Below are 27,774 nucleotides of genomic sequence, written 5' to 3' on the forward strand. Positions count from 1 at the left end.
CATCAACTGAGCCACCCAGGTGCCCTATATGAAGTTTTAAAATAAAGCAAGAGACTGCCTTTTGGGGCTGTTTCCCCGGGCCCTAGGGATATACATCCAGGATGTCAGGGAGAAAAAAAAAATGAGAAGTGCAGTGTATGAAGGTACAGAATAAAATGTAGGGCAGTGTCCAAACGATGGTCTTCATAATTTGTGATCATCATTTATTGGTAGGTCATCTTTACTATGTAAGAGCTACTCTTTGACTATAGATACCCAGCTTTGGAATTTGGTGGCTAAATCTTATCCACATTTATTTTTGGATTTATGAGTTCATAATTAGTTAAAAACACACAGAAGAGTTGAGATCAAATTGAAGGCAGGGTTTACCTAAACGCAGGGACAATGTGGGGAGTAAGAGGTCAAGATGTCCAGGATCCCACAAATGAGATGGGATCGGGAGTGGGTTCCGAGGACAGAAAGCCTCAGGGACCTGGGTTCACAACGAAGTCTTACGGCAAAGAGACAGTTCAGCCAAGCCCTGAAGGAGGCTTAGAGATTCCACTGGAGGATAAACAGGGGAAAGGGAGTTGAGCGTGACGGGGGCAAGGGGCTGGGCTGCGAGAGGAGGGCCAGTTGTCCGACTTAGAAATCTGGGTTGAATCCAAGAAGCCCAGGAGAGGCAGCCATGTCTGTGACCCTATACAGAAGGCCATGGAGACATGACATGGTATCACTCACAAGAAGCAGGGGGCTTGAGGGCCGCGGAATGGGCGGATGTACCCAGCTCGCCGAAGGGTAGGGAGAAATCATTACGTGCTCACTCCTCTGGACTCCATTTCTTTGCTCTGGGCACCGACAGAGCGAGTGTGAGGCAAAGCTGATATCTTAGAGGGAGGCTCTTGGCAAACAAGTGCCAGGCAAGTTCCACATAATGATGTGGCACCTCGATGGCACCTGTTTCTAGTCAGAACATCCTGGTTCAATATTTTATCACAGCTTGTCATAAATATTCCATGAAACAAAACTCAGGAAGTAATACTGGATTTGGATAATTTTTCTAGCCTCGGAAGTCGGAGCAGCGATTTTCATTTTCAAAGCATCTAATCCGTTTCTTAATTATGCATGAAGATGGATGTGACTACTATAATATTTAACACTATCAAGTGTTGTAGTGATGGAAGACACTTGGTTAAATAGTGAGGCCGCAAGGTAAGGGACCGAGTGACAATGTGCAGGAAACCAAGCACTCTCCATGGGTGTGACAAATGCCAGCGCCATGTTTTATGGGGAAATTGGAGGAGTAGCATCAATGTCACATGACCTTCATTTGCAGGGATTAGTTCATTTTCACTGTTTCCAGGAACATTTGCAGGTGCTTACCTATTGGCCATTGGAGAAGTTGTGAAGTAGGCAGATTTTGGTTTTGGTGTTCTGCTTTCCTTTCTGTCCTCACTGAGGCCCCCTACTCTTTATGACCCTTTACCCTTTAGGTGCTCAGAACATGTAGGTGGCCTCATATGCCTTGTCTCAGAGGAAAAAATAGGACCAATCTGAGCCTTAATAGATTGTCAGCCACCTCAGGCACGTTAGCCTTTTTCTGAGAATTTGCACATTCAGAAAGGAACAAGAGGTCAAGATCGTAAGCCAAGAGACTAGGACTGGTACATCTGGGAAGGTCTGAGTGCACACCCCGCATCACATGAGAGTAAGCTGAGGCCCCAGGAAGCTGGTGTGCCAGCCAGCAAGGTGCAAAGCCAGAACCAGGACTCAGTTCCTGACATCTCAGACTAGAGTTCCTTCAATAAGGGAGAGGAAGTTTCAGATAGGAACCTCTTTACATTCAGTCCTTCTTCTGCTCAGAAAGAAATGCACCGAGTACCTGTTCTGTGCCGGGCGCCTGCAAGACACAGGAGATACACAGTGACCGAGGCAGCTTATCCGCTATCAAGCAGATCATTTCTTTAAAAAAAAAAATTAAAACTTTTTTTAAGTTTACTTATTATTTTTGAGAGAGACACCGTGAAAGGGGGAGGGGCACAGAGAGAGGGAGAGAGAGAATCCCAAGCAGGCTCCACACTATCACGGTAGAGCCTAGCATGGGGCTCGATCCCACAAACTGTGAGATCATGACCTGAGCCGAAATCAGGAGTCAAATGCTTAACCGGCTGAGCCACCCAGGCCCCCTTCGCAAGCCAGTCGCTCCTTAATCACAGCTGTGGCGCGCGTGGACCGCGCTAGTGACTCTATTCGGAGGTGAGTAAATGGACCTTGTCCCTGAAACATCCATTCAACAAGAGGGGATTTAACAGCATTCATCAAGGGGGGATTCAATCTTGCAAGCCCATAATATCCCATTTCCACTTAACAAGTGAGCTCCGTGGCATCCTACTGCCCTGAAAGAATCACTGTGCTTTCAAAAGAAACCAGTATCCCCAGGAGATCATTCACAACCCTGGCAGGATATTTTCATTTTCGGTTTGTTTTCACAGCTGCCGGTGGAGAGGTCTCGGCTACATTTACTAAACAGTGCCCTGATGTACACTTGTCCCACTTCATCTGCCTGTCACTAGGATTTTCGAAACGATGTGAAAAAGTTGAATTCCATCTGACATATTCGAAATCATTGCTGATTTGTTGACATTTCCCCCAGTTGTCTGGGTGACAACGGTGAGCCATTCCAAAGCACACTTGTCAAAAGACCCCGCTGGGAGAGAGGGGCCCCAGCAAACTGAGGGGGGACCTTTGGAAGCCTGTGAGGCCAACACAGGGCGTTTTGGGTTTTGAAATAAACGAACTAGAAAAGAAATCTACAAACATCCTTTCACACGCAGATGCTGCAAATTAAGATTGCTGCTTCCATGTCTAGCCTGGGTTGACCCTGCTTCTTACAAAACCAAGGGACCAGGTGAAGATTACTTGATCAGCCTGCTTCCTGGAGGCAGAGGCGGGGTCCCGGGCTGCGGTGCGCTGGGATAGGCCCCTGACTCCAACCGTGGTGAACACTGATTCCTTAAGACTCCAGCGGACCCTGCTCTGTCTCGAAGCAGACACAGGAAAAGTGCATGCATGCACACACCCACGATGCAGGTTCCTAATTGAATCTAAAATGTAAGTGCTTTGCTGTTTAAAAGGACCTTGCTATCTTGATAAGAAAAACTAATGAGATGCCCTTTCCAGAGCTGGTCACACAATAGCCCTAGTGACAAGGACCCCCATCAAGAAATAAAGCAGAAGATAAATGAGATTTTTCTAATATCCATTTCACCCATTGTTCACAAGTGTCAGGCAGCACAGATTCTATTTATCACGGGGTGGGAGAGAGGAGACAGGCCTTTGTAAAGAGAGCCTATGCGGCAGCATCGTATTTTCAGCCATGGGTAAACCTCTTCTGTCTCCGGGTAGAAAACAAAGCAAGGCTTGGGTTTGCGGGGTGGAGAGCAGAAGGTGTCCGTATTTCTGCATTTTTACCTCAGGGCTGACAATGCACGAGAAAGGATCATTTGGAAGAGAGGGGAGGGAGAGATTACCACTGACTGTGGAGAATAGGAGCCTACTATTTATAACGCATTACACTGTAACATTTAACATGTGTCAAATGTTCAAAATGCAAATGGAGACTAAGAAATTGCCACTTAAGACTGATGCACTTTAAAACTTTCAGAAGCTACATTAAGACATAAAGTAAAATACAGAAGTTCAATTCCAGGTCTAAGAGAAGGTTGGATACATTGTTAGGAACTCGGGATGTTCTTTTCTTTAGGAGAAGGGAGTCCACAAGGGACCAATATCTATGCTGTTCCGTAAGATGCATGATCAGTAAAGGAAAGCACCGGACAAAAGAATCAAGTGGAAGCCAGGAAAATATTTAAATCTCTGTGGTCCAACTTTGCAACAATTTACATTTATAAGAATGACAGAGCTGTCAGGAAGCTGACCCTGCCGAGGGCCCACTCAAGTGAGACGCCGAGAGGCTCCTGTGACTTCCCCCAGCCTTGTTCAGCACCACGGTGAAGGCAGCCTTGTGATAGTTAAAACATTTAATATTTTACGTTTCAAGAGAACCTACTAATCTGCAGACCCAGAGGGCTGTGGAACCCCAGTTATCAGGACCGCTGTTCACCGCAGATGCAGATGAGGAAATGCCCTTGTTCTTTGAGAAGGGGCGCCCGCTGCCAGGCCTGGGAGGCAGTCCATGCCTGGGGCCGGGGGATCTCACCACGCACCCCTCCCCCGGCTTCCGGTCTGAGCCCAGAGGACAGGTCAGCACCTGCCCGGAGGCGGTCCATGGACCCCCTGGGAAAGAGCACGATTTTGAACCACTGTTAATTTACTCTTCTGGGTACTTTTAGTATTCCTCTTGCTATGTTTAGAGGAGGTCTGCCTTTTTGAAATAAGCATTTCTTCTGCAAGATTCTTACATATTTTCATATTATTAGTGCCCTCTAACATTGTAGAGATAAGCATGGGGGAGGGGAACAACACACATGCTATCTTCTAACAGATTTTCTTTTTCAAAAGAGCTAAAGAACAGGCACAAAGGGTTCATTTGCATTTCAATAAACACTTTCTCTCTCCAGTTGTTTCCTCGCTAGAAAGACCTCCTCACTGTGGCTCTGACATCATTATTTAATGCAGGCAAACCTGCAAGACTCTGTCTGTTTGGTGGTGTAAATTTTCAGGTGATCTGAGTTTGACTTTGGGGCTGTGCTGGAGAATTGATTCACAGGGCAGTGCAATCAGCGTGGCCTGTCCCAAGTCCCTTTTGCTCCTCCGCCACTAACTACAGTGACAAGATATTGGACAATAATGGCGTGAAGGAGAAAAACTCGCCTCAGACGATAAACAGGAAAACCAACAATCCTGGGACTCATAAACATCCTTGCCAGGGAGCAGGAATCTCTTCTCTCTGCTCTTCCATCCATGTCTAGCCGGTTTCCTGTGGTCTTTTCTTTAATTGCAGGACGGTCTTGGTTGACTAGTGAATAAATGAATGAATGGACCAATCATTTACTGACCACCTACTGTCCAGTCTTTAGTAGGCGCTGAGAATCAGAAAGAAAAGAAGTGTCCCTCCTCTCAAGGGGTTTATGATCTCGTTTGAAAGCTTATTAAAACAAACAGCATGAAAAATTACGATAGCAGATAATATAGAATGCCTCAGGAGAACAAGGAGGGAGACGTGATATAGCCTGAGGGATACTGAGTTGAGTTTTGATATTGATTTTAACCCACTTTTATCCAAAAATGATAATGGGGTAGGGATGAGGGATGTGGAGGTGCAAACTGAGATGAAGAGAAATCTGTTTAAAATCCCTTTAGCGGGGCACCTGGGTGACTCAGTCGGTTAAGCATTCGACTTTGGCTCAGGTCATGATCTCACTGTCTATGGGTTCGAGCCCCGCATCAGGCTCAGAGTCTGGAGCCTGCTTCACATTCTGTGTCTCCCTCTCTCTCTCTGCACCTCCCCCACTCATGCTCTGTTTCTCTCTGTCTCAATAATAAAAATAAAATTAAATTAAAAAAAATCCCTTTAGCATTCTACCTATGGAGAGAAGGACAAGAGCACTTAGCATGTTCTAGTCACTACCAAGTGTAAGCAGGTGCTATGATGTTAATTTCCTAGGAACAACATGATAAAGTTCTATATCACTGCCACTTTACAGATGAGGAAACCGAGGTTAAATCACTTGCCTAAGGTCACTCTAGGAAGTGGAGTTATCAATTTAAATCTTGGTCTGTTTCTATACAAAGTCTATCATTTTTTCCATGGCCACATGCTGCCTTCCAAGTAAAAATCTTATTAGTATTGTTGATGAGTTCAGATTATGGGAAGTTGGTGAAATTTCAAATTTATCCAGATTGTGTAGTAAGGTATGACTAGGACTGGTGTGTCAGAAACTCTCAATATATTGCAGGGTTTATATTTTGCACAAATAATTTTTTATACTTTTATTTTCCCTAAAGAAGTTATAACATACTCATGTAACTGATGCATTGCCAGGAAGAATGTCTTTACTTCCTACAGCCAAATAGATGGGAGTGGGTGGCGGGTGGAGTGTGGAAGAAAACAAAGACGACTGAAGGGTGTGCCATCCAGGCCGTAACTGGGCCAATATACTTACACAATGAATAGCAGAGATAGAAGAAAAAATTGCCTAAAAGATTTTGTAATATGCTTAGTCAAGTAAATTTCTCTTCTTGGGGCTCCTGGGTGACTCAGTTCGTCAAGCCTCCGACCTCGGCTCAGGTCATGGTCTCACAGTTCTGTTCATGAGTTTGGGCCCAAGTAGGGTTCTGTGCTGACCACTCAGAGCTTGGAACCACCTTCGGATTTTGTGTCTCCCTCTCTCTCTGCCCCTCCCCCATTGGTGTGTGTGTGGATGTGTGTGTGCGTGTGCACTTGGGCACACACTCTCCCTCTCTCTCTCTCAACAATAAACAAATATTAAACATTTTAAATTTCTTTTCTTAATGACTTTTTAAAAATCTCTTTTATATTTATTTTTTTTAAGTTTATTTATATTTTGAAAGAGAGCATGCATGCATGCATGGATGAGAGAGAGAAGGACAGAGACAGAGAGGGAGAGAGAGAATTCCAAGCAGGCTCTTTCTGTCAGCACAGAGCCTGATGATGCAGGGCTCAACCCCTCAAAACATGAGATCATGACCTGGGTGGAAATGAAGAGTCTGATGCTCAAATGACTGAGCCATCCATATTTAGAAAACAATATAAGAATGAATATCAAGATGCATTAATGTATCTACCAAATTTCATTTTAATATCCATTCATTCATTTGTTCTGCAAATACTTGGGGAGTCCCTATTATGCTAGTCTTAGAAATTTGGAGATACAAGCAATGATTCCTGTCCTCAGGAAACTCACAAAAACACGAAGACAGCCTTGTAAACAGGCCACCACAGAATCATGCAACCCCTGCCATGATTCAGAAAGTTGGGGTTTCTATGGAAGTGTGGAGGAGAGACCCAAACCTGTCCTGGCTATTGGTGGAAGGGAAAGTCAAAACTGAATAAGACTTATACAGGGGCATGGTAATTGGGGAAGTAAGAGATTTGCATGAGTAAGAGATTTGTGCAGCAAAGCGGGAGGACTTGGGAGAAGGTGTTCCACCCAAGAGCACAAACATTGGAGATGACAAAGACAATGATATCTTCAGAGAATTACAAAAGGGATTGAAGCCAAGCATTTACTGAACACCTACCATGGTCAAAATCCTGCTAGGGCACAAAGACTCAAAGCTACAATAAAATTTTCATTCTCAGCATGTTTACTATCTCATCAGGAAGACAGAGATACACATAACGGCTTAGATAAAATGAAGAAATGCATGATAAAACATAGTGTTGAGAAGAAGGTGGGAGTGGCATGCTGACAGTGCAGGAGGAACGTGATTAGTTAAGGAATGGGAAAGGGTTTTGGAGATGACATTTGAAATGGGGCTTGAACGATGAACAAGCTTTTAACAGATGGTATTAGAAGAAGGCATTCCAGGTAGCAAGAGGAGTATGCCCGGGACAGTACGGTGTGACTCAACGCAGGAAGGGAAGCCACTTTTGTGGACTGGAGGCCAGCACACACAGCAGGGGTAGTGACAGACGAGCCTGGTCATGTGGACTCCATCCCCTCCCACAGTCTTACTCTCACTGATTGTTTCCGGAGAATCTCATTTGATTGGTCTAGACAACAGGGAAGTCCTCATATTTTGAAGTTGATTCTTGGAAAAATCAGTTGCCAAACTAAAATAGATGTAGTTTTAAATTTGGTAATTATTTGTCCCAGTGAGAAACTATACTAAGCAAGAAACATTACCAAATGTTTACTGGAGACCACGTAGAGCCCTTTCATCACTGCAATAATGGTTTTGAAGGATGTTAAATGTGTACGTGTATATATATATATATACATATATATATATATACACGTACACACATATATATATATCTCAGGGCAAGTAAAATCTACTTGCCCTAAACTCTTGTAAAATATTCTATGAACAAAGTTCAAGTGGAAATGGTAAAAGTAAAAAGAGTGAACTTACCATTTGCATCAACGGTTTGTGAAAAAATTATTTCCTTTAACATTTATAAAACTCCCTAAATATATTTCATTTTATGTCTTATTTCCTAAAAGATAGGGACAGTTTCAAGCTCAAGTCCTGTAAATTGCTATTTCAATATCCAAAGAGGGCAGTCTTAAGCGGTATGGCGCAGGTGTGTGGTATAGTCCAGATTGGAAAACATCCTTTCGTCATAATCAAGAGTGCTGTATTCCACAAGCTGACAATAGTATTAGCTATTGAGGGCACTGGTTGGGATGAGCACTGGGTGTGGTATGAATCATGGGAATCTACCCCCCAAACCAAGAGCACACTGCATACACTGTACGTTAGCCAACTTGACAATAAATTCTAATAAAAACAAACAAACAACAAAAACCAACCAAACAAAGAAAAAAAACAAACCAAACCAAAGCAAACAACCCACTCAAGACACTTAGGATATCCCATTGCTTAGACAGAATTTCACAACGTCCAGGCTAACCACAGAATCCAAAATAATGACACATTTACTTAGGCCATATTTGAGTTTGTTTTCTCATGATTATAATGCCAGAGTCTGGTATTAAAAGTTCTCCTTTGAATTTTTTTCAAGAGTAAAACCAAGAACCAAACAGAACATTTCCATCTACACATGAACCAATGCCTCATGGCCTTGAAGAGAGTTCTACACTAAAAGAAAAATTTTAATCCAGAAAGTATAGGGAATGTTGTCCTTTGCCAGTAGGTCTTACCTTGCTCTGAGGCAGATGCTAATCATTAGGCACTTGTTCTCATCATACACTTCTCATAGCACCTTCTTTAGTGATCACCTACTTCCAGAACCTCCTAGTCCTAATAGCAATGAATGCCCTCCACAATGACTTAGATGCCGTGAAGATTTGTCTCTAGATGGGCATTTCTCTAAAATGTTCTTTTAATATCTCAAGCAGAGAATCTGGAACTAATCTTATTCATGATATTCATGACCTTCCAGTAGATATTGCACAAATTACTCCACAGTTCCGAGCCCTTATTATACCACAAAATGACCATTTACCGCTCACTCATTAATGGATGAATGGATGGATGAGTGAGTGAATAATTGTGTTCACATAGGAATTCATGAATGAATGAAGCCTTCAATGGTGAGATTAACTATAGGTTTGGTGTAGAGGATGCTTGTAGCACAACTGCAGACACAGAAACCAAGAGGATCCATGGATTTCTATAAGCCTGGGCCCTTCCGTAATCGAGTGTCTGTGATGCTCCTCTGACTGCATTAACTTATATAAATGAAAGAAAACAGTGTGGTGGGCATTTTATTCTGTGGTCCAGGAAGATGCTGGCAACATTTTAAAAATAATATTCAACATACTCTATTCTGTCCATGTCAGTGCCCTTAATTAAACTTATTATTTCTCTAGATTCTGTCTTTGATGAACTATTCATAAATTGAACCCAAGGGGAGATCACACATAATAACCTTATGAGTTTTCTTTTCTTTTTCAAAAGAAATATAATTTCTAACTATTATTCAACTTTGTAAATATGATGCTTGTTTTGAGGACCTCAGGAGTTCTACTTAACCTCTATTCAGGGTGTGGAATTTAGTGTAGTTGCAACAGAGGGGCTTCTGATGCAAAGGACCAAAACCGTCCCCAGTGTCTCTTCAGGTTAATTCGAGCAGAGCAGAGACCCCATGACAAGTTCCATTCATCTGAGACTCAGTGACAAATTGAAAGGTGAAATAGGGATTTTCTGATAACTATTGTGATCCTATGCCCACCAAGGGGGAGCACAGTTCCCAGTTACATCTGCTGGGCATCCCCACTTTGAAGAACTGAAGTGACGGTGCATCAGGGTCCTGAAAGCCTTGGGTCCTCTTTTGCGTGATGGCTACCAAGTTCTTCTCTGACTGTTGCAAGAGCCAGTGCTGATCTGGAAGTTTCTCCCCTGCTCTGAGGAAAACAAAAGCTCAAAGGCAGTGCCTGTAGGATGGTTGTTTCTGTGGTCAGGGAGATAGTGCAGTGCTGTGGAAATTACACTGGCCTGTGATCTAGCAAGACCAGGTGGGGGCCCACTCCCCATCTTCAATGAATAAATATGTTATCTTCAGCTGAATGTCTCTGCCTGGGATTCTGGGACAATGCGGTACATTTTGGCGGGACACAGTGAATTCCCAAGGTATACATACTGTAATTCAACATTTCTAGCTTTTCCTTATTCATTTACCAGAGATGGAGCATTCATGCGGTGCAATGGAGACAAGTGGATTGAGGTGGGCTGGGACACTGGGTTGCAACATAAATGCAGTTGCCTGTAACTAGCTCTCTGAGTCCTGGTTCCCTCATTTATATAGTTATCATCCCTCACCTATTTTCTTTTTTTTTATAATTTTTTTTATGTCTTTTATTTATTTTTTTGAGAGACAGAGAGAGACAGTGTGAGCAGGGGAGGTTCAGAGAGAGAGAGAGACACAGAATCCGAAGCAAGCTCCAGGCTCTGAGCTAGCTGTCAGCACAGAGCCTGATGCGGGGCTCAAATCCACGACCGTGAGATCATGACCTGAGCCAAAGCCGGACGCTCAACCAACTGAGCCACCCAGGCGCCCCCTTCACCTATTTTCTACCCAGAAAATCTTCTGACTTGTAGATTCGTTGATGTATTCCACCTAAATCTCTTCCCTAGAAAGAGTCACATCTTATTTTATTTTATAAACGTTTATATTGAGAGAGAGAGAGAGCATAAGCAGGAGAGGGGCAGAGAGAGAGAGGGAGAGAGAGAATCCCAAGCAGGCTCTGTGCTGTCACATAGACCCCCCTGTGGGGCTTGATCTCACCAACTGTGAAATCATGACCTGAGCTGAAATCAAGTCAGACGCTCAACTGACTGAGCCACCCAGGCGCCCAAAAGCACTTCATTTTAAAACATATTCTAATATGAAAATAACATTTATTTCTCTTTATCTTAATAATTTCATTGCCACATGTGCAAATGTCTCACAAGTCTGGGTTTCCAGAATTTGGTGAACCACACCCTGTCAAAATCTTGCTTATAGGTTATCTTTACAGGGAAGATCTTTTTGACAACAGACATAGTTAAATTACTAATTTCATGATGTCAGGGCAAAAGATCTCAAGCAATGGAGATTTCCATTTTCTTAGAAATTGGTAAGAAATTGGCTCTAGGGTCCCTATCTAACGGATTATTGCTAGCAGGTGTGGATGTGACTTCCATGTTTGTCCTTGGTGGTGGTAGGGGAGATTGAGGGTGCCAGATTTCCATAGTATATTTTTTCCACTTAAATTTCCCAATGCCGTAAACACACAATTATTGTGATGCAGCTCAGTGACTTCCTCTGAAATGATATACTCTGCTCTAGCATGGGGCTATTAACATAATAGAAATGTGAATCTGATTTTAGTGCTGAACTCAAGGCTACTTTAAAATGTAGAAAGAAAAATGTTAATATATGCAGCAGAAGGTATTTTAAATAAATATCTGTCATATATAGTTAAACCTGTGTTTCCTTAGTGTTAATTATGGCACAATCAGAAGAGATTAGAGAGGAAGGCATTTATTGCAGGTTGAAAAGCCAAATATTAGCTCTGTTACAAAGTAAGTCAAGTGAAGTAGCAATTATATATTGTTTTGATCATGCAGGAATTTTTTAAAACACATATTTTCTTCTGAATGTTATTGATCAGAAGGGAATAACACAAATAAAAACTTTGACTAATTGGCTATTAAGATGGTATTTTGAAAGTGTTAAAAATCCATTCCTTTGAGTTCTTTGCGATATTTCTTATGTGGAAAATATCCCCACCCAAGAATCGTTTCTTCAAGATATTTGTCACGTATATTTTTGTTTCAATGGACCCAAATGGGTCCAGGGAAGAAGAAAAAAAATCCAAATAAACAATAGACATTCTTAAAACATTGTTAGAAATTCGTCACCAGTAAGAAGGAAGGGTCTGGAGGTCACATGGATGGATCTATTTGCCAACTAAGTAATTACTTTTAAGAAAATAATGCCTAAAATTTTTTTCAAGACCTATAGAATCTCTCCTATGCTGACATTTTTTATTTTGCTACTTATTTAGAGACAAGTTGGACATGTTTATTTTTCATGTGGTGACTTTTGAGGAGAGCACACGGGAAGATAATGTGCACACATACATTCATTCCCCTTCCACACTCACGTGTCTTAAAAACCAAGAGTTTACATAATATACAGTGCTCAAGGTAAGGAAGTCTGTCTCCTCCCCTTAGGCGTAAGGAGTTAATCTAGAATGAAAGGAATAAAACATGGGAGAAAAATTCAAAGAGATAAACTCGGTGGTGGGATAAGATTAGAGTGTGCAAAGGCTCCCTGGAAGAAACACTGATAAAATGGAACTTGGGATCTTTCACAGAGGAAGGGCAAGGAGCTTGGAATCATGCCCCAGATATGTTTGAGAACTGGATTTAAAATAGGATTCCTTTTAACGAGATCTGAAATGATTTTTTGAATCATTCACAAGTAAATTGCTTTGCTTGCAGGATGATAAATAAATGGAGTCCGGTCTGCTAGGGGGGTGAGTGGACAGTTTGCTAAGTCGGTCAAAGGAATTAAGGGAGAAGGCACATTGCACTGTATCTGAATAATCTCTCCCTCTGGAGATGCGGCAGGATGGGTCCTTCTGGCCCCTTGGAGTTGAGTGCAACGTGTCCCTTGCTTTGAACAGTGAAACGAAAGCAGAAAGATGCATGTGCCTATTGGTTTAAGTGCTGATATCCAGCGCTTCACTCGTTGCGTCTGCTGCATGGGCTCCAGTGGGAGCATGTGCTAAGAAGAAGGCGTTGTAAGGGTCAGGCCACCTGGAGCGCCCAGCCAACCCATGGGTGATCACTATCCTGGCCTGGAGAATCACTGGGAGTCACAGCTGACTTTGGTTGGGCAAGAAATGTGCTTTTGTGTTAAATAAGAATTTGAAGAAGCTTATCCCAATGGAAGCTAAAAACCAAATTAAGAAGGAATGTTTGCAGTTGGCATGTTATTTACTTGGAAAACACTGGAATCACTTAACAGACGACTATAAGCACTATGATAATTCAGTAAGTTGTCTGGTGAAAAATTAATATACAGAACAAAGAGCCTTCACATATACAACCAACACTAAAAATAGAAGTATGGTAAAAGAAAACTCTCTATTTACAGTCACAGCCTTGAATTGAGAAGATACTTAGGAAGAAAATTAATGAGCCATGTATGTAATAAATATAAGGGAAAATTTGAAGAATTACTGAAGAACTCAAAAGAAAACTTGAAGGAACATAAGACCATATCCAGTTCTTGGTTAGGAAGGCATGATACGTTAAGATTTAAGAATCTTGATGGGTTAATTTGTAAATCTCATTTCGATACAACTGAAATATCAAAATAAGCTTATTTCAGACTATCTGTGATAAAATAAAAAGCAAAATATCCAGGGAATTTCAAGGAAAGCACAGAAAGGGAGAGTAGGCTGTCCTTAGGACTTAATAAAATGTAGTATAAAGCTACAATAATTAAAAACTGGCAATTCTGGTAGCTGAATAGGCAGAGCGTTGGAACAGAGTTTAAAAATTTAGAAATAAGCCTAAATACATATAAGCAATTAATATATGGTAAAAATTGGTATTTTAAATCAGTTGGAAAAGATGTAATACTCATTAAATAACAAATGGATGGGGTAGTATGAAGATATCACATATCTACCTCACTACTTACTCAAATATACATGTAGAGGAGTTAAATTGTTTAAGGTTAAAAAAAAAAACTAAAATAATTAAGATACCAGAAAAACCAATAATCTCAGAGTAGGGAAGTTCCTTCCAATGTGACACAAAGCCCAAAAGATCTAAAAGCTAGAAATGAAAAATCTAGTTACCTAAAAAAATAAAAAAAAAATCAAATACAAAGGTAAATGAGAAACTACAAAAAAATTTGCAACTCATATGACTATAAAAAACCTTGCAACTCATAGACTGTTCTTAACATAAAAAAGATAGAAATTAATATAAACAACAATCCAGTAGAAAGATGAGCAATGGATATGAAAGAGAGCACAGAGCAGGGAACAGAAACATACAAAAAAGATACAAGGTCAGGGAAAAGGAAGCAGACGCTTCACTGAGAGGTTATCACCACAGGTGACAAGGGTCAAAGCGGGTGTGGACGAGGATGTAGGGAAAACAGGAGCTCATGTGCGTTTCTGGGGGTGTAACTGGTGTGATTTGGCCATGTCTATCTACCTTCAAGAGAAATCCCCCGAGTTTTTGAACTATTGTCTTAACTTCTTTAAATTTGTCTTATAGATAGACTCATGCAAGTATGAATTAAGGCATAAGTATAGGCCCCCAAATAGTTTCTGTAATAATGAGTAATAATGATGATAAGAATAAAGATTACAGAATGATTTCAAGCTCACGAAGGGAGAACTAGTTTAAAGAAAAGTATGGGGCATCCATATATCAGGATACTACGCAGCCTTTATAAAGAATGAGGTTCTTCTCTATTTGACGACTACAGAGTGAGCTACAAGCTACGTACTGTGAAGTGAAAAACGCAGCGCTCAGGTGCAGAACCTGAAACTGGCATATGTCTGTCCCTTTGTGTGTGCATAGCCTAATTCTGGAAAAAGATCCCAGAGCCCTGGCAGTCACTCCTGCCTCTCTGGACAGGAAATGTTGGTTGGTTCAGAGGTGGGAAGAAGACTTCCTTTCTACCTTACGAATTTCATGCTATACATCTTCATTATGTACTAAAACAATGGAATTGAGTTTTAAAAGAAAGATTAGCAAGCACAACTAAACAAAAAGGAGGTTGAGAGATTTTGTGGAGAGTGCAGATTTATGACGGATTAGCAATTCTAACAGAAGTGCAAAAGAGAGGTCACACCTGAGTGCTGACTGTTCACCATCTAACTGCCAGATGGCCCAGCATACTCTCTCTGTTCACCTTTCCTAGAAGGTCTAGATTGTGTACTCTTTCAAATAGTAGAAGCTACCTTTTTTTTTTTTAATTTTTAGGGGAAAATTGAAAATGGAGTTGTGCCTACAGAATACACACTTCTAGAACTACTAGGCTTCTAGAACTACCTGTGAACATCAGAGAAATCACTGGGTGAGCCAGGTGATGACTTACAAGGTTAGGCCACAAATATAAAACCCCTTTTCACCCTTGCTGCACCCCATCCTTTGTGCTCATGTCTTTGTGAATGAAGAACACACCATCTGCCTCGCTCCTGGGTGTGGAAGGTACGGACCAGATTCATGTCTTGAAATAAACTCAGAAATAATAACTTCTCCACTTTGCTTTTCATTATGAGAATATAGCCTAAAACATGCTGGCATTTGGAAATAAAGCAGAAGGGGAGAGCCAGAATGAGGATGGGGCTGGTGTGTGACCATAGGGAACTGCCAGTCAGGTGCACCTGCTGTGTGTGGGGCGGCGGGGGGGGGGGGGCTGTGCTAAGTCGTCCACGTGGACAGTGCACGTGTTCCTCACAACGCTGAGAAGGATGTGCCTTCAATCTCATTTTATGCACGGGGAGAAGTGAGCCTCGTAGCTGGGGAGAGGCGAACCAGGTTCCCAACCCCAGAACATCAGCCACTGCTTGGGATCTTTGTTCAGTGCTTTCCCATTTCCTTATCTTGCATTTCATAGAATGCTCTCCTTCCTCTGGGAGTAGAATTTCACTTGCACTGGGGAAAATTCTGATGCTACACACTTAACAAGAAGAGGAGCTAGAAGTCAAATGTTGAGGCTCGGGGCACCTGGGTGGCTCAGTCGGTTAAGCATCAGGCTTTGACTCAGGTCATGATCTCACAGTTCATGGGTTTGAGCCCTGCGTCGGGCTCTGTGCTGACAGCTAGCTCAGAGCCTGGAGCCTGCTTCAGATTCTGTGTCTCCCTCTCTCTCTCTCTGACCCTCCCCTGCTCACGCTGTCTCTGTCTCTCAAAAAAAATTAAAAAACATAAAAAATATTCATATGTTGAGGCTCTTCTAAAAAGAAAAAGTGTGGTGATTCACTAAAGTCTCAACTCATTAACATTCCAGGACCTTTAGGCTTCCCTCATCTTGTCCTCAAAGTAAGATCTTACATTTATTAGTTTTAAGCAAGTTAAGTCATTTTATTGTCAAGTTTTAAGTCATTCCTCAACAGAACGGTTAGTGCTGGGATGACTGCTTTACCCCCGCTTTGGGACAGCTTCTGGAATCTTCTAAAGCTAACATTCTTTGGACTGGCATGACCTGTAGAGACGAATGTGCAGTATATTTCTAGGTTGGAGACGGCAGGTTAGTCCAGGGCCCTTCTATACAGACAGAAGAGCCTCAGCCAATTTCTGAATAATGTCCGTGCTATTGAACTAGATTTTTCTTTATCCCTAGTCTAGTTTGTTCAAACTCACCACCAGTTTGGCTTTGTTTCTAATGAGGAAAGGTATCTTTGTTACTCCAAAGACTATTTAGAAACAAAGTTCCAAATGTCAGGCTGAATCTGGAAGTGATTACTCACAGGAATAAAACATGGTAAGTACATATTTGAATGAATGCTCACAGCTGTGTTTTTTATTAGAGAAATTCAGTGAGAAGAGTTTTAACGCTGTGTTATAGTTGAGAATCTTAAGGTGCATAACACTGGCAATTCCGAATTAGTGTTCCCCTGGCAGCTGTCACTCTGTGACATCACATTTTATGTCATGAGGCATAAAAATGTATACTTTGTGCACTCTACAGCAGAGTCATGTGCCGGGGAATCGGAGTTAAGGGCGGTGTGGGAGCTATCTCTGAAATCTTAGTTATAATGTTTCATCTCTTCAGTTTCTTTGTTTGCAGCTATGTTTTTGCAGTTCTTACAATTTAGTGATTCTAACACCTTGCATGTGCTTTCAGTGTTACAGAGAAAATACTCAATTCCGTTTCCTATTCCATGTATCCAACTCTCATTAATTTCCCTTCCAATCCATAAGATCTTCTGGACCCTTAACGGGTTCTCTGTTTACACTTGTCCAAATCACACTTATTTTATGAGCTGCTGGTTTAATGGCTACAAAATGTTTTACAGCGTCTAGTGACAATCTCTACCGGGCGGATCTAGTTTCAACTAGTCACCAGAGTCCTGATTTTGGCTTCTGTCTTTCTAACAGCTAGGGAAGCAGTCCCTGTTGAATACAGATCTGAGTGGTCTCTGATCCAGATGGTAGGTGTAGGGATTTTCTCTCTTTCCAGATGAGACAAAATTTCTTGCCTAATATTTAGCATAACCCCTTGCTGAGCAAAAGGAAAAAACTGGTGAGCACTGAGTACCGTGGGATGGTCTTTACAATTGCTAACTTTGAGTTGCAGAAGGGAACTTTGTGCTTGCGAATGCCCTTACATTCACAATGTGCCTGGAACAAGCATTAATTCCTCAGTCCTCTCCCCTAGATGAAGCCACACAGATGGGCTGATTAAAATCATAGGTTTGTGTTAAAGGAAAATTATTGCATTAGAGCGAGCATTTGGGAAAGTGGGCGATGGGTTGGGGAAAAAAATACCAAACAAAAGCAGATGGAGTCTTGCCTGGCAAGATATTATTCTATTATTCTTTTATTATCTAACTTCTGAAATGGGAGAACGTAGCATAATGGTAGATACAGATTTGTCGGTAATAAAACATCAGGTCAAACTCATCAACGGCCAAAACAACTAGTAGGCTATTATTTATCAGTTTTGCAAAAGCTTGATTCTTTTTGTCTTCATTTGTGCTGTGTGCAGTGGTTTGCTTATGTGAGGAGCAACTGCATGCCGTGACATTATGGGCAACGTGGCCAGATCCCCAAAAAACAAACACCTCCAATTAGTACGTTGAAATGGAGCACACTGGGCTCTCCACTATTCTCACTAGAAAACATTTCACTGGAAGCGTTCTGCAATCTTTAAGCACACTGGTTCTTTTTATTGGAGAGATTGTTATTCCCCAAGTATTTTGGTTTATGCAATCCATAAAGAATGTAGCTCGAGGAGCAATGATTTTGAAGTTTATGTTGCAGAAAGGATGATAGGCATTTGTCTAAGAAGATGTAAAGAGACCTTTAATTAAGCTTAAGGAAATCAAATCTTAAAAAAGGAGGTTAAAAACAGTTTGCAGATTTTCTAGGGAATATAAGGACCCTCACGTTAAAAAGCAAATGTACTCACTAGTCTAATGAGTTATGAATTGGATTCCAGGGTTTCTTCTAAAACCACAGGGGAAAATTATTGACTTCCTGCTACTTTCAGAGATTAGGAAAATGAACCAGTTAAGAGAACAAGGAAGATCAGCATTGAGGAATATTTGGGCCAAAGATGTAAGGTCAGGGTGCTGAAGAAATTTGGGGCAAGCATCCACCCGGGTCCAATACCCTGGGATTCAACGGTAAGCTCCAGAGGGGAGTGGGATGCCTCTGTTCACATGTTCCCATCGCAGTCCATTAATGCCACTGGATTAAAAATGGGGGTCCTCTCTATTCTTTAGAAGCTTTGGAGTTTTAAAAGGTGAATTCTCTTATTTATGTTATCATCGTTTTCTGGGGACCTCTTCTCTATAATCACAAATTTAAGGGAAGGCTCCCTGGTCAAAGAGGAAAGATCCAGCCTATAGGTGTCTATCAAGTTTCAGACGATAGATGTCTGCCACTTTTAACCACGTGACTTGGGTAAGCTCCTTCAGGTCTCTGAGACTTGATTGATACATCCCCACATGGAGAGTACGGTGCCCCACATCATACATTTTTTTGGAAGCATTGGTGAAACGTGCACAGAGCAAGGACCTAGCAGAGTGGGTGGCATATGGTAGGTGCTCCGTAAGTGAGATTCCTTTCCTCCCTTCCTTCTGTTTCCTTTTCTGGAAAGGCAGCAGCTTAGTCTACATGATAATAAAATATTCGGCTCCATCAGCACAAGGATCCTGATAAAAAGTTTTTGAACATGCGTGAGGCATTTACTGTTTTTAAGAGGGTTAAAGAAGAACTAGATCCCAGAGAGCATATGAAAAAAGAGGAGTATCCTGATGAAGACATTACATGCAAGTGATTCTACCGTTCTGGGGCTTACGGTCGGGAAGACAGTGAAAAGAAATCCCATCTTAAGCAGGGATGTAGAAGGTCTCCTTCGAAGGGTGGAAGCTGAAGTGTTCTGAGAGCGGAGGGCGTGGGTCTGCTAGGGTCGGGGGATCCCAGCGGCATCAGACACAGAGTGCCCTTGCGGGGGCACCCCGAGTGCCACCCTCCCCCGCGATCCCTGATGGCCTGGCGTCCGGTGGCTCACCTCAGCTCGGGAGAAGGCATCTGCGAGCAAGTTCTGGCATATATGAAGTGCGAGACAGTGACGGGCACCTCTGCCAGCCTCGGCTCTCTGCAGGCCTGCGCCCTGGGGAGCCCCGATCTCCCGCGTGCGGGCTCTCCTCTTCGCGGTGCACCCCCTGCAGGGGTGGGGCCTCCAGGAGGAGGTTTGAGAGCGCTCGCACATCTCATAGCAGCCCACAAGCAGACGGGACTGTGGGTAACACTGAAATATAACTATAATTCTAATCATCCCTGAAGACCCTCCGTCCATCTATACCTCCCTGTGGAGGCACATGTACTTACTCAGAGGTTATTGGAAAGTATGAGACTCTGAGATGTAAAGTCTTACAAACCTAACTCAATGCAAGTCTTGCTGCGAATGCAAGTTTCCCCTCCTCTTTCCAGGGCATACAATGAGGCTCTTTTAGGGGCTGTGGAAGCCCCACACACATCTTTATTGGATGGTCCTGGGACTTGGGTTTCTCTGCCAAATTCTTTTTTAGCTACAACAGCCACTTAGCCATGGCTTCTTAAATGCCAGAGACCTAGAGTTTGGGATCTGAGAATCCCTCACACAGACTTCACAAAGTCCCTTCAAGGTTTAGGGAATGCTAACCTCCCCCTCTTTTTTTTTAATTAAAAAAGTAGATAAAGTCCTATGAGCCCTGTAACATTTGGTATGACGTCGGTACATCAGTGCTGTTGACAGAGAAAAATACTCAACATCTTAATATTCAATTGTAAAGAGGTGATTAAGGACATATTTTTCAGGATTTGAGGACTCCGGAATTCATAGACAAGAGGCAGCACATTTTAATAAGCTGTCAGTGAAGTATGCAAACTAGAAAAGACACTGCTGTCTGCCATCAGAGCTAGCCAGCTGAAGAACTATTCGGCTTCAACTCAACAACAGAGGAACCTTAAAAGCATTAAATATTAAGTTCTAAACTAAGGGGAAAAATGGAAAGCGTAAAAATCTATAGCAAAAAGACAAAACCCTAGAGGGAAATTCAAGAAAATCTGTTTATTTGTGATCTTTTCTCCCCCCATTCCCTTACGAAAGCTTTGTTAGTAGCTGACGGGTCTCACATGCGTGAAGCTGTTAATCACATTTAGGAAATTTACACGCCGTTAACTGCATATGAAACTCACTTAAGTTGGGCAGATTTACTACCTTAGATCAGTCCTATTTCATTTACTCTATTCCTAATACTAATACAAATTTGTTCTAACAGGAGTATGTGAGTCTTGACTTGACAACCACCCTTGCTGTTTGAATGACTGAGGGCCCCCGCCGCAATTCCTAAGCCGTCTGGAGAAGGTGTGATTCGGAAGCTCCAATACAGGAGTGGGCTAGCCATCAGTCAAGCAACTGACGTGCCTCACAACTGGGTGCGGGCACACAAGAATACGGGCTTCACGAAAGTAAACTCGAGGTGAGAAAAAGTCAACATTAGCCTTTTGTTTTGGCTCAAGTTGAGAGCAAATGCCAACATGTGCTTCTCTTTCCAGGAGAAAGCAGTGCTCCTGGGGCGGATGTTAACTGCACCGTTCTAAGCTTGAATCTTGTTTGGCGGACAACTTGGTATTTTCAGAGGAAAAAAAAAATCACATGAAATAGACTCAGTGGCTATACCTTTCAAATACATGAACAAAGCAAATGAGGAAAACCGCTCTGGTTCTGAAACACCAAGATACCGCCATCCACCCCGTCCCTTAAGGGCTGGGGACGATGCTGTGTGTGACCTGGACCTTTAGCACTTCAGTAAAGAGCTGGCAGGAAGTCCAAGTGGAGTGCTCAGGCTAAACACAGAAGGAAGGATACAGGGAAGAAAGGGGAGCTCTAGGAAGCTGGTTCTCCAAGGCAACATTCTGAATGATCAAGTACGGGGTTTTCACTATGACCCTGAGGCTATGTCATTATGGGGAAAACCTTGCTTTTTGGAGCATCAAGATGTGAAGTTAAGAGACTCGACTACATTCCCAACTGATCCTGCAAAAACATGATGCTCTTTGTTCTACGAAAATACAGGAACACAGGACATTATTCCTGTGCCTCTAACACATGCAATATAACCTCATGTACAAAAGGGGACTAATATTGATACCCGCCGAAGTGCCCTGAATATTACATGAGGTAATTCACAATGGCGGCCTCGCAGAGGACAGGGCAGTGAAATCTAGCTGCTGTTGCTGCTACTCTTGTTATTGTGGCTCTGGTTCCATAGTAGTAAGAACTGGCCTCAGTCATGATACACAGAAGGCAGGTAAATGATAACACAATCAGTGGATTAAAGGCCAACTGGGGGAAATCTTAAATTTGTCTCTTCTATCAGTACTATACCTACAGGACTAAAGAAATTTTACCACCTCCTCTACATTTCCACTTAGTTTGCTGTCTAATTAAACTGAAAACGAATCATGGAAAGCTGTAAGGGCAAAAGAAGGTCATGAGAGGGCAGTAAGAAGTTTGGATTTTTAAATTTGTTGATTTTATTTTCTAAAATATATTGTATATAACATGTATACATATATATATATTTTTCTCTTTTTTGTAAGATTTTAGAAACATTTTCACCCACATAGACGTGGCCATGGTGCTGCGGGTAAAGGACATTAGCAGAGTGGATATATGTGTACGTGACATCTTACTTTATTACGAACAACACAAGTAGCAGAATGAAGACCTTTCCTTCTGCCATCTGTCTCTTTTTGTCCCCGAATTTGCTCTTTCTCCTCTTGCTCCCTGGAGGAAGATGATTATCCACTAGTTATTTTAGCAGTGCAGAATTTCTCTCAAAAATCTCTGTACCCAGGATGATTGCCTTCATTCGTCAAATTCCAGGAATATATCTGAGCGTAGTATGTTATTCACGGATTTCTTGATCTAGTGGGATTTGAGACTATCCCCCAGGGTTTTCTGCAATCAACATATATAATAGCATCAGGACTAGGTTTATATGCTAAAAACATGGTGCGGCATTAATTTGGGTCATTTTTAGAAGCCATTTTATATCGATTGACCAAATTAGCTGAATGTGATGTGAATTGATTAAAGTAGCTAGGTTTGCTAATTGATTGTACAGAAACAAAAATTATCTTGATTATATAGATGCAGACCAAATATTTTAAGCGACTAGAATAACGCACTGCGTGATGGAGTTGTTACGGGTGTGCCGTGGCTCAATATGGCTCAGGATGTGCTGGAACAAAGGTGAGAGGTTAAAGGCGCTAAATGGTCTTAATGGTCTGGAAATTGACATAGGGCAGATTTCTGGTCTGAATTGCAGAAATCTATAGACAAGCTCAGCTATGATCCATGTCAACTGTCAAGAAAGCAGAGGTGGTGGCAGAAATGAAGCAAAGGCCACGGAGAAAGCTCCCAGTGGCCCCTGGGAATATTCTGCCTGCTGTACACCGCCTCCTACATACTGTTCTTTCTCATCCAAGTCACAGAGATAAGGAAAAACAAAACAAAACAAAACACTGACTAGTCAATGGAAATGCAGGGACAAGAGTACAGTCCAGAATGACTTGCTGAGTCCAATTTTATGTCTTGTCAGATGGGCCCTCCACCTTCATGGGTCACTGCAGTCGAACTCCCTGGGTTCTGAGGCGAGCTTGCCAACTTCACTCGTTAGCTGACGCTTAACTTCTCTGCATCTCAACTTTCTGAGCAGCAAATCAGGCACCATCGGTCCTACCTTGAAGAATGGTGTTCAGCCTTTGCTGAGATAAACTCATGTCAGGCACTCCTATGTGTCAGGGTCTCACGCATTATAAATCCTCAATAACGACGAGCCATTTTTCCTGCTCATCCTCATAATTATATCTAAATGTCTTTCCCCTTCATCGTCTCTCATGCGTCCTGGTTCATCCTGCTCCTCACTGCTCAGGGTTCAGGTATGCTGCCTCTGAGAATCCAGAAGGAGGCTGTCTCCAAGGGAATTTCCTGTTGCAGTGGTTTTGGGTTACATCAGTGGCCAGGGAAAGTGGAGTGATAGCCAGTTCTGCCGGAGGGAAAGAGGCCCTATGCTATAGAGCACTGACAGCACGATGTAATCTCCCAGTGCCAAGATGCGCATCTCTGCGGAACCAGAACGCAGTAGCAGAGATAACTCAGGGTAAATTAAGTGATTACTCCGCAATCACCTTGCAGACTGCCCTCTTACTTGCTTGTGGTAAAATAGGGAGCTCTTTTCGGATGCACGTGCCTGACGCACGTTACCCACATTTGCCGCCCTCTGGAGAGTAAAGAAGAGCCCGCCTCTAGATGCCCTGGGCAGACAGGTTCCGAATTCTGGCAAACAGAGACAGCGGGGCTATTATTCACAGGAGCGCGGGCCACAGGCTGCGTCTCCCGTATGAGTGGAAGCAATTCAGCAAATGCTCGTATTGTTTAAGGCAACGTTGCTATGGCCGTAAAGAGGGCTCCAACCACCCACTTTGAAACCGGGTCCACAAACACGTATCCTGCCTGGAGTCCACTGCTTCGCCTTGTTACTAACCTTTATTTCCACTTTGAAGCATTCTATTCTTTCCCCAATCTATAGTCATAACCTTGGCATTTTTCAACGACCAGTCTGCCCTTTCAGATGTTTAATCCTTGGTGGAGTTACATTAAAAGTCTTACACTGGTAGGTTTCAAAACCAAGAATATATTCATTAGAATTCTGCTTCTATGATTATCTAAGTTGGAGGATGGTGTGTCCTGGTGGCAGTTAATCTGGCTGTGCCTCCGAACCACCAATTTATGGGGACATCTTGGCCTGAGCCCTAGGGACTGTCAATGACAGGGGGAGTGCAGGTAAGGCCTAGGAATGGGTACTTCCGGAAACTTCCACGAGGTCCAACATGAGAAATTCCTTTTAGAATTTAGAGCGGAGGAATGTTTTTTTCTAATAAAACCATAGCTTTCTTCCTTCTTGTAAATAGAAAGATTCATGTAATACACTTTACTTCTTATTATACCTGATGTAAGGAAACTTCGAGTAAATTTAAGATTCAATCACAGAAGCCATCTGAGCTCTCCTGGCAAGTATATTCAAGCCCCTCTTTTTTGATTTAATTTTAATGTCTCTTATAAATATGTTTGTTGTGTATTTTACTGTTCTTGAGGGAGTCGCTTCTTGGTTTTGCTTTTCAATTTTCTCAACCACCCACGAGTGAAAATGGGCTAGATAATAATAGTAATAATAATTAACAATAACTAATAATGATACTTTTTGCCTTTTCTTGAATGCTTTATGTGCCAGGCACTGAGCTAGGGGATTCATGGATGAAGCTGAGGTCAGGTGCCCTTACTCCCCTATGAAGGGGACAAATCTGGATTCAGCACCTCATAATCTATGGCCCACTCAGTTCCCTCTCGAGGATTTCTGTGCCTTTCAGGAATAGGAATGCCGGCTCCGATGGCTGCACTGACTTTCTCCATGTGTGAGGACACGCAGCGGCTTCCCAGATGTGAAACCCAACTTTTCTTCAAACTTGTTATAAGAAGACCTCTCAAAAAATGCTTCATGAACACAGTAGCTCTTTTCAAAGAGTCAAGGGGGCTGAGGGTGTTTACACTATACATTTAATTGTGTATGAGACCTTCCTGATCTAAAAAGGCCTACTGAGCCTTTCTAATAAGTAGAGGGTTTGCCCAATGATAATTTCCCGAGATTAGGGATCAGCAAACCTCTTTTGTGCAGAACAGGACAGAAGAGGAACTACTGTAGACTGTGTGGGCCAGATGGTCCCTGTCACAAAGACTCAGCTCTGCCCTGATAGGTGTGAGAGCAGCCGCAGACAGTATGTAAACAAATGAGGCTGGATGTAGTCAACGCAACTTTATTCAAAAACAGGTGGCAGGCTGAATTTGGCCTGTGGGTCACACACTGTCAATCTTGCCCTATAGTATTCTTCTGGTGATTTTTAGGCCCTTTCTTCTTCTCTGTTCCTCTCTTTGTCAAACCTGTGTTCCACTCCTGTCCTCACCAACAACCCCAAGTGACCTTTTCTTCCTAGGTAGAGCGAGTCTATCCTTCTCTCCAGAACCTTGACATCAGACAGTATCCAAACGCTTGGGGTCGCAACTTCTACTCTAAACTCTAATGGAGATGTTTTTGCAAAAATAATTCTCCTATTGAAAGGGATTCTGACAATAAATGATTACATTAGATTACAGTGTTCTCTGCCTCATTCAACTTATTTTTTTTATGTTTATTTATTTAGTTTGAAAGAGACAGAGGCAGCATGCATGGAGGAGGGGTGGAGAGAGAGGGAGAGAGAGAATCCCCAAGCAGGTTCCATGGAGCCCAATGCAGGGCTGGACCTCATGAAGCCATGGGGTCATGACCTGAGCCGAAACCAAGAGCAGGACACTTAATCAACGGAGCCACCCAGGGGCCCCTGCCTCATTCAATCTCATTATCTGACAACAATCCTATAAATAAGTTGTCAAAAACACGAATGCCTTCAAGATCAGGCGGTAGCCAGGTAGGAAAGACAAGAGAGAGGGGGGAAGTAGGAGCTGAACTGGGAAGGCATGCGCTGACTGAAGAACTCCCGTCAATATTTAGAAATGATGGTGTCACCTGTGCTTAAGGTGAGCCCCGTGACTACCGGTGTGCAAGCTGGTCTGTCCGTAAGGCTTTTAGGTGTTATTTCCGCATGTTTGAAACTAAGACTCAAAGTCCACGTGCTTTTTCTACATCTAGCAAGTGCACTTTAGCAAATACTAATCGAAATCCTATTTAGCATATGCCAAACCCTGTGATTGGCCTTGGAAACATCGTGAAAGCCTAGGAAGCAATTCCTGTCCTCAGGAAGCCTGCAGTTTAATGGGGTGACAGGCCGTTCCAGTGCACCCTGTAAAGTGCCCTGTGGGAACTGGTTGGAGTGTTTTGCACTTGCATGGTAGTGTTATCAAACTCAATCATACGTGGCAGTGGCTTCCTGGATAATGTGACGACTCACTTGATATGCAACAGACACATGGGTTTTCATGAGGCAAATTTTATATTAAGCCTGAAGGTCAAGGTTCCAGCAAGTGCAAAGGCCCTGAGCTAAAAAGGAACAGGTTCCTTTCAAAGAAAAACCTGGAATACTGAGCCATGGTTGGAGAATGGCAGAAGAGGCTGGATGGAAAGCAAGACCCATATCACCACATGTCTTGAAAAGGGCTTACCTCTAGGGACACTGGGAGCCATCAGATGGTTTTAACTATTAAATGTACATTTTGAAAAGATCCTTCAAGCTGGATTCTAGATAATGGGTGGCAAAGATGCAAACCTGGAAACCAGAGTGGGCTGTGGTCATAATCCACACAGGAGATGGTGGGGGGCTGCATGAAGGTGCAGGGACTGAAAGAGCTGGTCAGAGTCAGAAGTGTTAACACAGTGAATTGATGAGTTCAAGAAAAAGTCAGGGAAAGGGAGTAGTCAAGGGTAACATCCAGGATCCTTTCTGAGCCTTGTGCTGCCTGATTCCAGCACAGAAATCTAGTGGCAATTAGAAAAGAATGGAGGGGTGTGGAATGAGAATGTTGATAGGAGTTAGACATGTGTCCTCTATGGCAATGCCACCGCACTTTGGCATACAGTGACTTAGTCCTGGTAAAATGCTCTGCTTTGGTTCTCTCTATGAATCCCTTCCTGTACTTTCTGTTCTCTTCTGGACCTTTTCTCTTCTCTTCTCAAAGTCCAAAGCACTTTTGGGTTTCTGATAATCTCATGTTTCCTAGGAGGATATTTGGGAGCTGCTGTATTTAGCCACTAAAGCCAAGAATCTACAATCAGGGGGTGCCTAGGTGGCTCAGTCGATTGAGCGTCCGGCTTTGGCTCAGGTCATGATCTTGCAGTTCGTGGGTTTGAGCCCTGTGTCAGGGGATTGACAGCTAGCTCAGAGCCTGGAGCCTGCTTCAGATTCTGTGTCTCTCTCTCTCTCTCTGACCCTCCCCTGCTCATGCTGTCTCTCTCTCTCTCTCTCAAAAATAAATAAAAAACATAAAAAAAAAAAGAATCTACAATCAGAAGACCCAATTTCTAAACCCAATTTAGCCGCAGAGAAGTTGTGTGACCTTTCGTAAGTTACGTAGCCCCTTAAGATGGGGTTGATATTTGTCTGCTCCTTATAGAGTTGTTGAGGGTATTGCATGAGTTACCACCTCCGAGAGTGCCCAGTACAGAGTGAGTGTTGAGTAAACGTTAGCTATTATTTTGGCATTCCATGTAAACCTGACTGTCCCTCACCCCCATTTTGCAAACCCATACTCCATGTTATTAACCCAAACTACCACCATTAAAACTCTTGTTCTTTTAGGAGATATAAGAGCTGCGCATCTGAGAAACAATGTGATGGGTGTGAATTAATATTGCCCTATCTAGGAGTTTTCCAATTTAAAAGAGAACATTGGAG

The sequence above is a fragment of the Suricata suricatta genome, chromosome 10 (genome assembly GCF_006229205.1).
Source record: "Suricata suricatta isolate VVHF042 chromosome 10, meerkat_22Aug2017_6uvM2_HiC, whole genome shotgun sequence".
Classification (NCBI taxonomy): domain Eukaryota; kingdom Metazoa; phylum Chordata; class Mammalia; order Carnivora; family Herpestidae; genus Suricata; species Suricata suricatta.